The sequence below is a fragment of the Halichoerus grypus genome, chromosome 5, assembly GCF_964656455.1.
Source record: "Halichoerus grypus chromosome 5, mHalGry1.hap1.1, whole genome shotgun sequence".
NCBI classification, from domain to species: domain Eukaryota; kingdom Metazoa; phylum Chordata; class Mammalia; order Carnivora; family Phocidae; genus Halichoerus; species Halichoerus grypus.
In genome coordinates, this window is record NC_135716.1 from 171,530,543 (window position 1) to 171,541,691 (window position 11,149).

General features: G+C 47.6%; 1 long non-coding RNA gene across 1 annotated transcript; it reads right to left on the minus strand.

The window, feature by feature from the left end:
- On the minus strand, window positions 1-4,840 carry LOC118546558 (uncharacterized). Its single transcript, XR_004922648.2, has 2 exons — window positions 4,427-4,840; window positions 1-934 (listed from the first exon to the last, which is right to left on the minus strand). It is a non-coding gene; the product is annotated as an uncharacterized LOC118546558 (long non-coding RNA).
- Between the last annotated feature and the right edge of the window lie 6,309 nt (window positions 4,841-11,149).

An 11,149-nucleotide genomic window follows, 5' to 3' on the forward strand; every position in this document is an offset into this window, starting at 1 on the left:
TTAAGGACCAAACTTTAATATTTCAAGGACATCTAAGATGAGTTACTGGTGGGGTTACAGAAGCTTCCATTCATGCCACCACAGCAAGAATCAAGAATTCTGAAAGTTGAAGCAACTACCTCTTTGGATACATAACAATATATTAAAGCATGTCAGAAAGTGCAAAAAAGGAGGCATTCAGCAGAGCAAAAACAAGCAACAGGCTGATTGTCCTAACAGGAAGGTCCTAACAGAAGCTCTTTCTGGAGCTCAGTCCCAGGAATTAAAGCTGCCTCAGCCAGAGAGAGGTCCAAACATGGGTTCTGATGGATTCTTATTACAACTAGTCAAAGGCAAGCTAAAAAAAACCCGAGGTTCACATTTCCCCATGACTGTTGTTGGCTCTTGCAACAAAGAGAACGTTTGGTTACTTCTCACATGTAGGCTGAGCAAGAACCCTGTGGCAGGACTTAGCCAGTGATTCTGACCCCAGGCTGACATCTCTGGGCCCGAGCTCTGAGCTCCTCCGGCAGGACGGCCTGGAACTGCTCCTGCACCAGCATCTCCACAATCTGCTCCTTTGTGTGAATATCGGGTCTCAGCCACTGTCCAGCAAGCTCCTGGAGATGTCTGAGGACATCCCTGGGACCAGCTGCATCCTCATAGCGGAATTTCCGGAACCTCTGCCTGGAGGCTGCTGCGTTAGGAGGATTCCTTCGTGGCATGGTCTCAAGGTCTTCAAGAGAGTCTTCATCGAGGCTCTCTGGTGGAAGCCCAGAAGGCTCTCGTGGAGCCTGGACCTGGGGAGCCGATATTAGGACAACTTCTGGCTCCTCAGCCATCATCTCATTTGACGGTGACCTCATTTTATCATTCTGGACTTCTCTATTTCTTTGTGTTTCTAGGTACCCTTCAGTCTCCATTCTGGAACTCTGGAAAAGGAGGTCGCAGACTCCTAAACACAGAGAAAAGACAGGCTCAGCAAAAACAGACCAGAGACTGTTAAAACCACCTTGATCTCATGGCTCTGATCCAGACCCAAGTTCCATCAACTTTCCAATCTTAACAGGGTTTCTTAATAAAGCTACTAGAAATTCTATTTTTGTTTCCTCTGGATCAATTGACACAATTGAGAAAAATGGGTCAGCGGTTTACCAAAATGAAGAATGTAGATTCTCAAAGTAGAAAGAATGAAGAACGCTGGCCTCGCTAACCAGAGAATCTTCTAGAGAATCTTTCATCCATCTTCGCTGCATTACAAAGTATTTTACGTTATGTTAAAACAAAAAACTGTATGCACATGATGGGAAATCTTTTAAAATCACAGGTGTTTGCTTCCTCCAATGTCTTTTATGGAGTTGTGTATGTCCAAAAGCAAGTTATGAGGAAGTACTAAAATGTAAGAGATAAAGGTCTGTTCACTGAAATCTACTCTGTCTTTTCTAACCCCATCTCTTTCATGATGAAAGAATAACAAGTGTTATAAAGTACTTTAGGGGGCACCCCTGGGTGGCTCAGTCAGTTAAGCATCTGCCTTGGGCTCAGGTCATGATCTCAGGGTCCTGGGATCGAGCCCCATGTCAGGCTCCCTGCTCAGTGGGGAGCCTGCTTCTCCCTCTTCCCCTCCCCCCCCTCGTGCTCCTGCTCCCTTGCTCACTCAAATAAATAAAATCTTTAAAAATAATTAAAATAAAAAGTACTTTAGGAGCTCCCATCAGGGTTAAACCTAAACCCCCTCTTCACAAAAAAGAAAGAAAAGAATAGAAAAGCCTCTGTTAAGATCAAGATCCTAAGTTCCTCTAATCAGTCTAATCAGGGCCGCCTGGGTGGCTCAGTTGGTTGAGGTCTGACTCTTGATTTCAGCTGCAGGTCATGAGCTCCATGCTCAGCAGGGAGTCTGCTGGAGCACCCCTCCCCTTGCTCACAGATATGTGCTAGCGGCGTGCTCTCTCTCCCTCTCCCAAATAAATAAAATCTCTAAGTTCCTCTAATCAGTATATGGAAAACTGAACTAGTCAGAATCCTAGTAGCATACACGTCCAACTCTGGATGCTTGTCAGCTCTAGGATTAGCAAACCAGCTGTAGTGAGGGAGGGGAGGAGGGGCACACTAAATACCTGCAAAATGCCAGGAATAAAAGGCTTTGCTTCATTTGGGTTAGGGCCCCAGTCCAAGAGAAAGGTTACGTATAGGAAAACTACAATCTATGTTATTAAAAAAGAGACAGAGAGACTTCAAGTGACAGTATAGAAATGACTAAATTAATTTCCACATCAGGGTATGTCCAATCAAAGAGTACAACCCCGGGGCGCCTGGGTGGCTCAGTTGGTTAAGCGACTGCCTTCGGCTCAGGTCATGATCCTGGAGTCCCAGGATCGAGTCCCCAATCGGGCTCCCTGCTCAGCGGGGGGTCTGCTTCTCCCTCTGATCCTCTTCCCTCTCATGCTCTCTCTCAAATAAATAAATAAAATCTTAAAAAAAAAAAAAGAGTACAACCCCTATGATGTGGTCAGTTTTCAAAGACCATCTCTTTTTTTCATCAACAAACCCCCTCCCCCAAGAACTAAATTCCTCCCTAGTCCATAAAGCAGGAGTGTTGACATTTAAAATCCCTCCCACCGCAGAGATTGTCTCAAATCTGTTTCCTGGGTAACAACTGACAGAGGCCAACAATCACCAACACTGACCAGCTACCTTGAATTAACTAGTTCTCAGCTCCTAGTCACCTCTTCTTCAATGTTTCATGACCCATTTTCTAGGAATCTTGAATTGATTCCAGACCCTGCAATTTGGATATTCTTGGAATACACTTATTCTTCTCATATTATCTGGGTTTTTGCTCCATCAACAGCATGTACTCTTCCCCAAAAGTAAGCTGTCACTAACCTAGAGTGATGAAGCCCAAAGCAAAATATCCCCTAACTCAGGGGTGCCTTGGAGAAAAAAAAAAAATTTAGTCAAGGAAAGGCTGGATGAAACATTGAGAAAGCAAAATCCTGGGAACAACCTAAGTGACCATCAACAGGGAAGTAATTAAAGTATTGTCAGCCATTCAGCGGAATAAGTGCAGCCTTATGAAGCATGAACTCAGCCTGTGAGTGCTGATACAGACAGACGTCCATAATACATCACCACCTGACTAAGGGGCAGATCACTATGTATAGTATGATCCCACCTGGGGAAATTAAAATACATACACAAGCATATATGACCAGATCTATCCACAAACACTACCTTCAACTGTATTTACTTTTGAGGGGCAGGGACAGAAGAAACATTTTTCATTCCATCTTTCTATATTGCTTTTTTTTTTTTTTAAGATTTTATTTATTTATTTGACAGAGAGAGACACAGTGAGAGAGGGAACACAAGCAGGGGGAGTGGGAGAGAGAGAAGCAGGCTTCCCGCTGAGCAGGGAGCCCGATGCGGGGCTCGATCCCAGGACCCTGGGATCATGACCTGAGCCGAAGGCAGACGCTTAACAACTGAGCCACCCAGGCGCCCTTGCTTTCTTTTTAACTACAACTATGTATTACTTTCCTAATTCAAGAGGAAGCAAACATTCTCCTCCTGCCCAAAACCTTTCTGAGTGAAAAACCCCTAACACACTTAGGAAAACACCCTTTTATTAATTCTTCTAGCTCCCAGCCCCAGTGGTCTTTACAACCCCGACTTCTAATAGTCTCAACTGTCAAGAGGCCAGTTCTCAAGGCTGGATCTGAAAGATGGACCAACTCCAGGATTTGCCCAGTTTATAAATCCTAACAGTTTTAGAAGACCAGTGACCAGACACAATGCTTACCCTCATCCGTTAATAATGCCGACTTACTGAGCACTTACTTCCTAGCTGACATTGTGCTGCGCGTTTTAGACTCTTCTATGTGATCCTCTCAGCCACTCTAGTTAAACTCTCAATACGACTCTCTACTGCCCCAGCTGTCTATTAACAACAGCAACAGCCAATGCTATTTGTTGAGTTGTACACGCCAGACACTCCGCGGAAGCTTTCCCTCACCCAATCCTCCCGATAACCCAGTAGGACAGTTACTGTCATTTCCATTCACAAACAAACTGAGGCTTGACGAAAGGGGATTTGCCCAAGGTCACAACACCAGGAGGTGGTGGGAGCACCCAGCTGAGTAGAAAATTCCCGGCGTCTAGGCGGGGAGCTGAGCCGGGCTCCTCCCACCACATGGGCGCGGCTCGGAGGGCCTAAGTCGGACCGGAAAAAGGCTTCTGAGGCTCCAGGCCAGGACCTCCTCCTCCCGGGGTGAAGCGAGATCCAAGGCCACGCCAGCCCGAGCGGCCCGCAGAGTCCCCAAGCAGGGCTTCTCCACTCCGAGGGCGCCCGCCACCGCCACCGCGGCCCCCCGCTCCCTACAGACCGTGCGCCGGGAAAAGAGAGGCGGTTGGAAGGGATGGAGGGAAGGAGGGAGGGGGTGTTCACCTGCGCAGGTGCCACCTCGGAGGGTGGAGGGAACGGGGCGGGGGCGCCTCGCGAGCCGACTCGAAGCCTCAAACTGAGTCCGACAAAAGGAAACCAACTACCCGGCGCAGAGCTTTGTAGCCCGCCGCCGGAACCGGAAGTGGCGCCCCCGCCCGGAAGTTGGAAGTGAAGGGGAACAGGGTAGAGGGGCGGGGCCGCTCTAGGCCTCGGCGGTTCTCCGCAGCTCCGTGGTTTTAACCCGTGGTGGGCTTTGGGCCTTCCTCAGCCCTCCGTTCTTTCTACAGTGCGGAGCTCTTGGTACCGCCTAGGTAGCTTCTCCGCTTCGGGGAAGTTCGCTGATTTTTTAAGCCGCAGTTTGTCCAGCTGCGAAGTGGAAAGAGGTCGAAGCGGGAATTGAGACACTCCGGGAGTCCGCCCGCAGCGGACTCAGCGCCCCACCCTGAGGTTACACCCTTGAGCCTTTGCACCACCCAGAGGAGAGAAACCAGAATAGAGGGCTGGGTGGCTGCTGTTAGGAAACAGTGGTCCTGTGTGGCGCCCCGTGGAATCACTCCACGGGAGGCAGTGGGCACGGTCTATTTAAAGTACCCCTTCCTCGGTGTAGCCAGACGGAAGTGGGCATGTGTCCGCGTGGGTTTGCCAGTCTGTCTGTCCTGTGTATGGAAGACTCAATCTTAGCCCTGTGTTCTTTTCCCCAAGACTTTCCGATTGCTGATGGTTAAGAACTGAAGATTTGAAGTCACGCTTTGCTCGTTTGAGGCTGGGTTTAGCCTGGATTTGAGTCGGGAGCACACATGTTAAAATAGCACAGTCTGTGAGAGGAAGTGCAAAGATGCTAACCGAGGCAGCCCTTCCATGTCCTTGCTCATAACCCTGCAGGGGAAGGGACTTGGCCTAGGGAAAGGCGCTCAGGTGGCCCAGCTATCTCTCCACCCATTTGCCCTATCCAAATGGGACAGGCTAAGGAATTAAGAGGGGCACTTCCAAAGACCCCTGCTGGGTTGTCCCAACCCTCCCTACCCTCCACCCTAACCTCCCACACCCCCCATTCCACCCCACCTCACCCCCAGCCAATGTCCCTGGGGAAGAGAAGATGAGCCTTTTGTCTACACTGCCACTGCAGGTCAGTAAACCTCCGGATTGGCAGATACTCCACCTGATGGTTGGATAACCAGAGCTCCTTGCGGTGCCCTTAGTCCTACCTCCCCTAGGGACTGTGGTCCTTCTCGCGCTCACTCCTGCAGGGCAGTTTCCACCTTTCACCTCCTCTCAGCCTTGGTTTCCCCATCTGTAAAGTGAGAGGGTTGGACTACATTAAGGACTTCTAGTTGCCTTCCTCCCACCCCCATCCAATTCTTAGGTTCCTTAGGAATGCTTCAGAAAACTGCTGGGGTGGGGTGGGGTTGGGAGACGGGGCAGTGCTTTAGGTCCCAGAGCAGCTCCAAATTTAAAGGTTTATAAATTTATATGAAAAGTATTTATGTTGTGGCTCTAAGGTTACCATATCATTCAGGATAAAAATGTAAGCTTTGTGCTTTGCCCCACATTCCTCATCTTTCCCCACCCTCCTATTCACTCACTCTGCTCCAGGCACACTGGCCTTCTAGTTATTTTGCAAACCCAAGAAGCTCTTCTTCATCTCTTTGGTTATCTCTGCTTGTGGTGCCCTTTCCTGACATGTGTTCATCCAGGTTCCAGTTCAGATGTAGCCTCTCTCGAGCAGCCTTTACTCTTGTCCCCCACCCCCTTCTAAAGGCATCCACGCAGTCCCTTTGTAGCCTGTTACTCTGTATTATTATCTGTTTATTTTCTATCTCACTCACTCAAAGCAGTGGCCACAGGGCCAAAGACCTTGACTATCCCATCACCATGTCTCTGGCAACTAAAACTGAGCATAGGCTGGATAAACATTTATCGAATGAATCAATGAGTGAATGAATGAACAGAGAAGGCTTGAATTTTATGATAATACCAACCTGGTAAAGACCATGAGGGACACGGGTGTAGTTTAACAAAGTTAGGATTATTAACTTGATGCAGCAAGCATCCAGAGAAAGCATGGGTGTCTCATGAAACAAAGGAAGAAACAGGGTTACTGTAGGATTTGAGGGAAGACTGGAATTTAGGTGAAATTGAAATGAAGCAGTGTTGATAGGCTCAAGGCAAACCTGGCCCTGTAGAAAGGGGTTAGCATCTAGCTTGAGATTAGAAGTAGACTCATAGTCCTGTATCCTTGGATACCACAAAGTTAAGATAAATGTGGACTGTCGTGTCCAGAAACCTTTTATTGGAAGCTCTGCATCTGGCTTGGTAATCCAAATCTGGCTCTGACCCACTGGACAAGAGTGGAATTTTTCATCTCGCTGACATGACCTCAAACAGTTTCTCAGAACTATGTCTTTGGTGTTCATTGACAAAAGAAGGTGTGAGAGAGTCACCTTTGATAGGAATCGCTTGATGCCTCAATCATCTGGATGTAAGGGCCATCTAGAGCTCAAATCTTCCCATCCCAAAGTGACTCCAGCTCCTTAGGCCCCACATCACTCTGGGCCTTATTAGAACACCGAGTCAAGCCTCCATCCCTGCTTGGGTGTACCTATCAGATTCCCAGCCAGACTCTGGGCTCATCAAGGGCCTGGCGCAAGTTGGGGTCATTTTCCTCTGTCCATGCCTGCCACAGAATACCCATAGCTGCTCTTTATGTCCATCGATCTAACTGTTGATGGGTTTTCTGAATGTAAAGAAAAGGAAGTGGAAGGAGGCATACCAAGAAGATATCAATAGCTGTGTAAGAGACGAGGGAATGATGTGGGTGGTTGTTTAAAATCTCCCAAAGGGGAAGTTCGTAAAATGCAGCCAGTATGAATGTTATGAAAAAGGAATGGAGAATGGAATTGTTGACTCTTTTTATGATAAAAAAAAAAAGAATTATTGACATGTTAATGAGTTTTAAATGAGAACAAAATTATTGACAACTTGTGATTAAGGAGAAGGCAACACAGCACTGATCCTTTATATTGCGAAGGGAATTAAAGTGTTGATGGGGCTCCTGGGTGGTTCAGTCAGTTAAGCGTCTGCCTTTAGCTCAGGTCATGATCCCAGGGGCCTGGAATCGACTCCACATGGGGCTCCCTGCTCAGCGGGGAGTCTGCCTCTCTCCCCACTCATGCTTTCTCTCACTTTCCCTCTCTCAAATAAATAAATAAATAAAATCTTTAAAAAATTATTAAAAAAATAAAGTGTTGACATTGTGCTTTTTCAAAAGGTAGATTTTCTTCATGATTTAGAAAACAAAAAAAGTTGTTGGCATTCACACTCTAATGATTACTCAAAAAATTAAATTATTGGGGTGCCTGGGTGGCTTAGTGGGTTAAGCGTCTGCCTTCGGCTCGGGTCATGGTCCCAGTGTCCTGGGATCGAGCCCCATGTGCGTAGTAGGGAGTCTGCTTCTCCCTGTCCCTCTGCCCCTCCCCCTGCTTGTGCTCTCTCTCTCTCTCTCTCAAATAAATAAAATCTTTTTAAAAAATTAAATTATTGACTATATGGTTTTTAAAAGATTTGAATCGTCAAGACTTGGAGATTAAAAAAAGAACACTGAATTACTGATCAAATTGTTGACACTTTTAAGCAAGATTTCCTAACTCCCTGTCGCCCACCTGTGAGGAGGGTGTCCGCAGTTAGCCTCCCTCTGAGGCTGGGTGGAGGGCCCCTGAGGGTCTACCACCCAGCCACAAGGTTGAATTTTACAGGTCTGACTGCCCTTTATCCTAACACTATTTCAGGAAACTGTCCAAGGGTCCTTCCCTGACCCATTGGGAAGAAGTAGTGGCCTGCTGTGGTCTGAGAACACCTGTTACATGTCACCTGGCACTATCTGTCTGACTCAACACGAATGATGATCATATGCTGTTTCCAGAAGTTCTCTCATCCTCCCCCCACACCCTTGTGATGCAGAGGTGTCTGCTCTGCTTGACTCAGTTCCTCCCTTGTCCTCACTCAGGCCTTGCCAGACCAGTTCTTGGGCTTTTGTAGGAGCTGGAGTAGGGGGTATGGGCTGGAGGAGAGTTTCCGTGGTGGAGGGTTGAGAGTCCAGGAGTGGTTATGGAGAAAAGTGGGGAGGCAGTTGTAATGCGTGGGGACGGTAGTTGGGAAAAGAAAAAAAGAAGAAGGAAAATTTTACTAAGTATTGTTGCTATAATCACTTTGGAGAGCAACTTGGCAATTGGTGAGGTTGAAAATGAGCACACCCTCCCACCTGATAATTCCATTTCTTGGAATATATCCTAGAGAAACTCTCACACATTTGTACCTGGAGATATGTCCAAGGACATTCGCTGAAGCGCTATTTGTAATCATAAAAAATTGGCCCTGCTGTGAATGTCCATCCAGAGGGGGGAAAGGATAAGTAAATAGTGTTGTGCAATAGGATACTCTTCAAAACTAGCAGCAATGAGCTAGAGATACATAAAGCAGCATGGAGAGACCTCAAGAGACAATGTTGGGTGAAAGAACCAGGTTGCGGAATAATACGTACAACATGAAGCCATGAGTGTACTTTTTTTTTTTAAGATTTTATTTATTTATTTGAGAGAGAGCACGAGCAGGGGGAAAAGCAGAGGGAGAGGGAGAAGCAGACACCCTGCTGAGCAGGGAGCCCAACGTGGGGCTCGATCCCAGGACCTTGAGATCATGACCTGAGCCGAAAGCAGATGCTTAACCCACTGGGTCACCCAGGCACCCCACCGTGCGTGTACTTTTAAAAACCAAAACAATGTAATACATTGTTTATGGATATTATATATGTGATTAAAAAATATATAACAGCATGGAGTGGAAGGATAAATGCCCAATTCATTTAATTAGTAAGGATAAGTTAGGTCAATGCTACTGTAACAAACACCCCAAATCTTAGTGGCCTATAACAACAGAGTTCATTTCTTTCTTGGGCTACATGTCCATCAGGGGGCACCAGAGGCTCTGCTCCACATCTCCTCCCTCTGGGACCGGGCTGACCTGTAGCCACCCGTTGCCATGGCACAGGGAAAGAGAGCTCTGCAAACGGTCCCACCTCTCAAATCTTCACCTTGGCCAGAGAGAGCCACATGGCCAAACCCTTCACTGGGGCAGGCAAAAATGATCCCGCTATGTGCCCCAAAGGAAAACGAGTATTACTGGGTGAACAACCCCACAGCCAAGATGATGTCCTCTGAGTACAAAGGAGCCTCCACCTTAGTAATATAGTTACTCTTTTAGAAAATATGAAGTAAAAAGGTGGACTTTGGGGGCGCCTGGGTGGCTCAGTTGGTTGGGCGACTGCCTTCGGCTCAGGTCATGATCCTGGAGTCCCAGGATCGAGTCCCGCATCGGGCTCCCTGCCCAGCAGGGAGTCTGCTTTTCTCTCTGACCCTCCCCCCCTCATGTGCTCTCTCTCTCTCTCTCTCTCTCTCTCTCAAATAAATAAATTAAATAAAATTTAAAAAATGTGGACTTTGTTAATGCTGGAGGGAGGCTACATGGGTGTCTCCTATGTTATTCCCCATGCTGTATCTTTTAAACGTTTTTAAACTAAAAGTACAATTTTTAAGAGGAGGGGCAATGGGACAAGAGTAATATTAAAAATGATAAACATGGGGCACCTGGGTGGCTCAGTCAGTTGGGCATCTGCCTTCCGCTCAGGTCATGATCCCGGGGTCCTGGGATCGAGTCCTGCATCGGGCTCCCTGCTGAGCAGGGAGCCCGCTTCTCCCTCTGCCTGCCGCTCCCCCTGCTTGTGCTCTCTCTCTCTGTCTCTGTTTCTGTCAAATAAATAAATAAAATCTTTAAAAAAATTATAAACGTATATCCTTGCTGGGTTCCTGTTTGCTTTCATGGTACCCGGGAGGAACCCAAGTAAAGGAATTCAGTTGTTTTTATGTTGCTCTTGGCTGGAGGGCAGTAATCTTTTGGACCTCAACAACAACTCAGTGGGCTCCGACCCTGTTTGTGACATTGTGTGTGCTTCTGAGTGTGTGTCTGCTCCTGGCCGCAGCAGGGGCTCCCAGCGTTGTTCTCCTCACATCTGTACTCCCAGCTCTGAACTTGCCACAAAGAAGGTACCTCGTAAATGTTTAATGAATGATATGCTCATTTCTATCTGAATAATGAGCTGTTTCAGGGCAGGAACCATGTTGTCCCCCCCCCCCCCCCCGAGCCCGCCTCAGGAACAAGGAACGGATGCTTGTTGAATGAATGAATGAACGAATGACCACAGCCTTCCTTCCCTAGACCATCAATGGAAGCAGAAAACACGTGGCCCTTGCCACTCCACCACGAGCCTCCCGAGGGGCTGGCAAGGTCCGTGTGTCTGCAGACTCTACCATGCTTTCATGCCTGCACTGAAAAGCCAAAGGTTGTGTGTGGCTATAGGATGACCAACTTCTTGGGACTCTCCTACTTTCACCACTGCAAGTTCTGTGTCCTGGGCACTCCCCCCAGTTCCAGGCACGTCCCAGGGGACTGTTGGTGACTTGATAGCAACTCTTCTCTCAGGGCCTCATGTTTTTCTCATTCTCATGAGAGAGGGTTGAATCTGGTCTCGCCTCTTACATATCAGATCTCCAATTTTAGGAACAGCCTGGAAGGGAACAGGTGAGTCAAAGAAAGAGAGACTCATGGTGGGGTTTTCTGAGAGATCTTTATTTTTTACAAAGAATGTGGATCAGCTCTGCCACCGAGGCCTTGGTT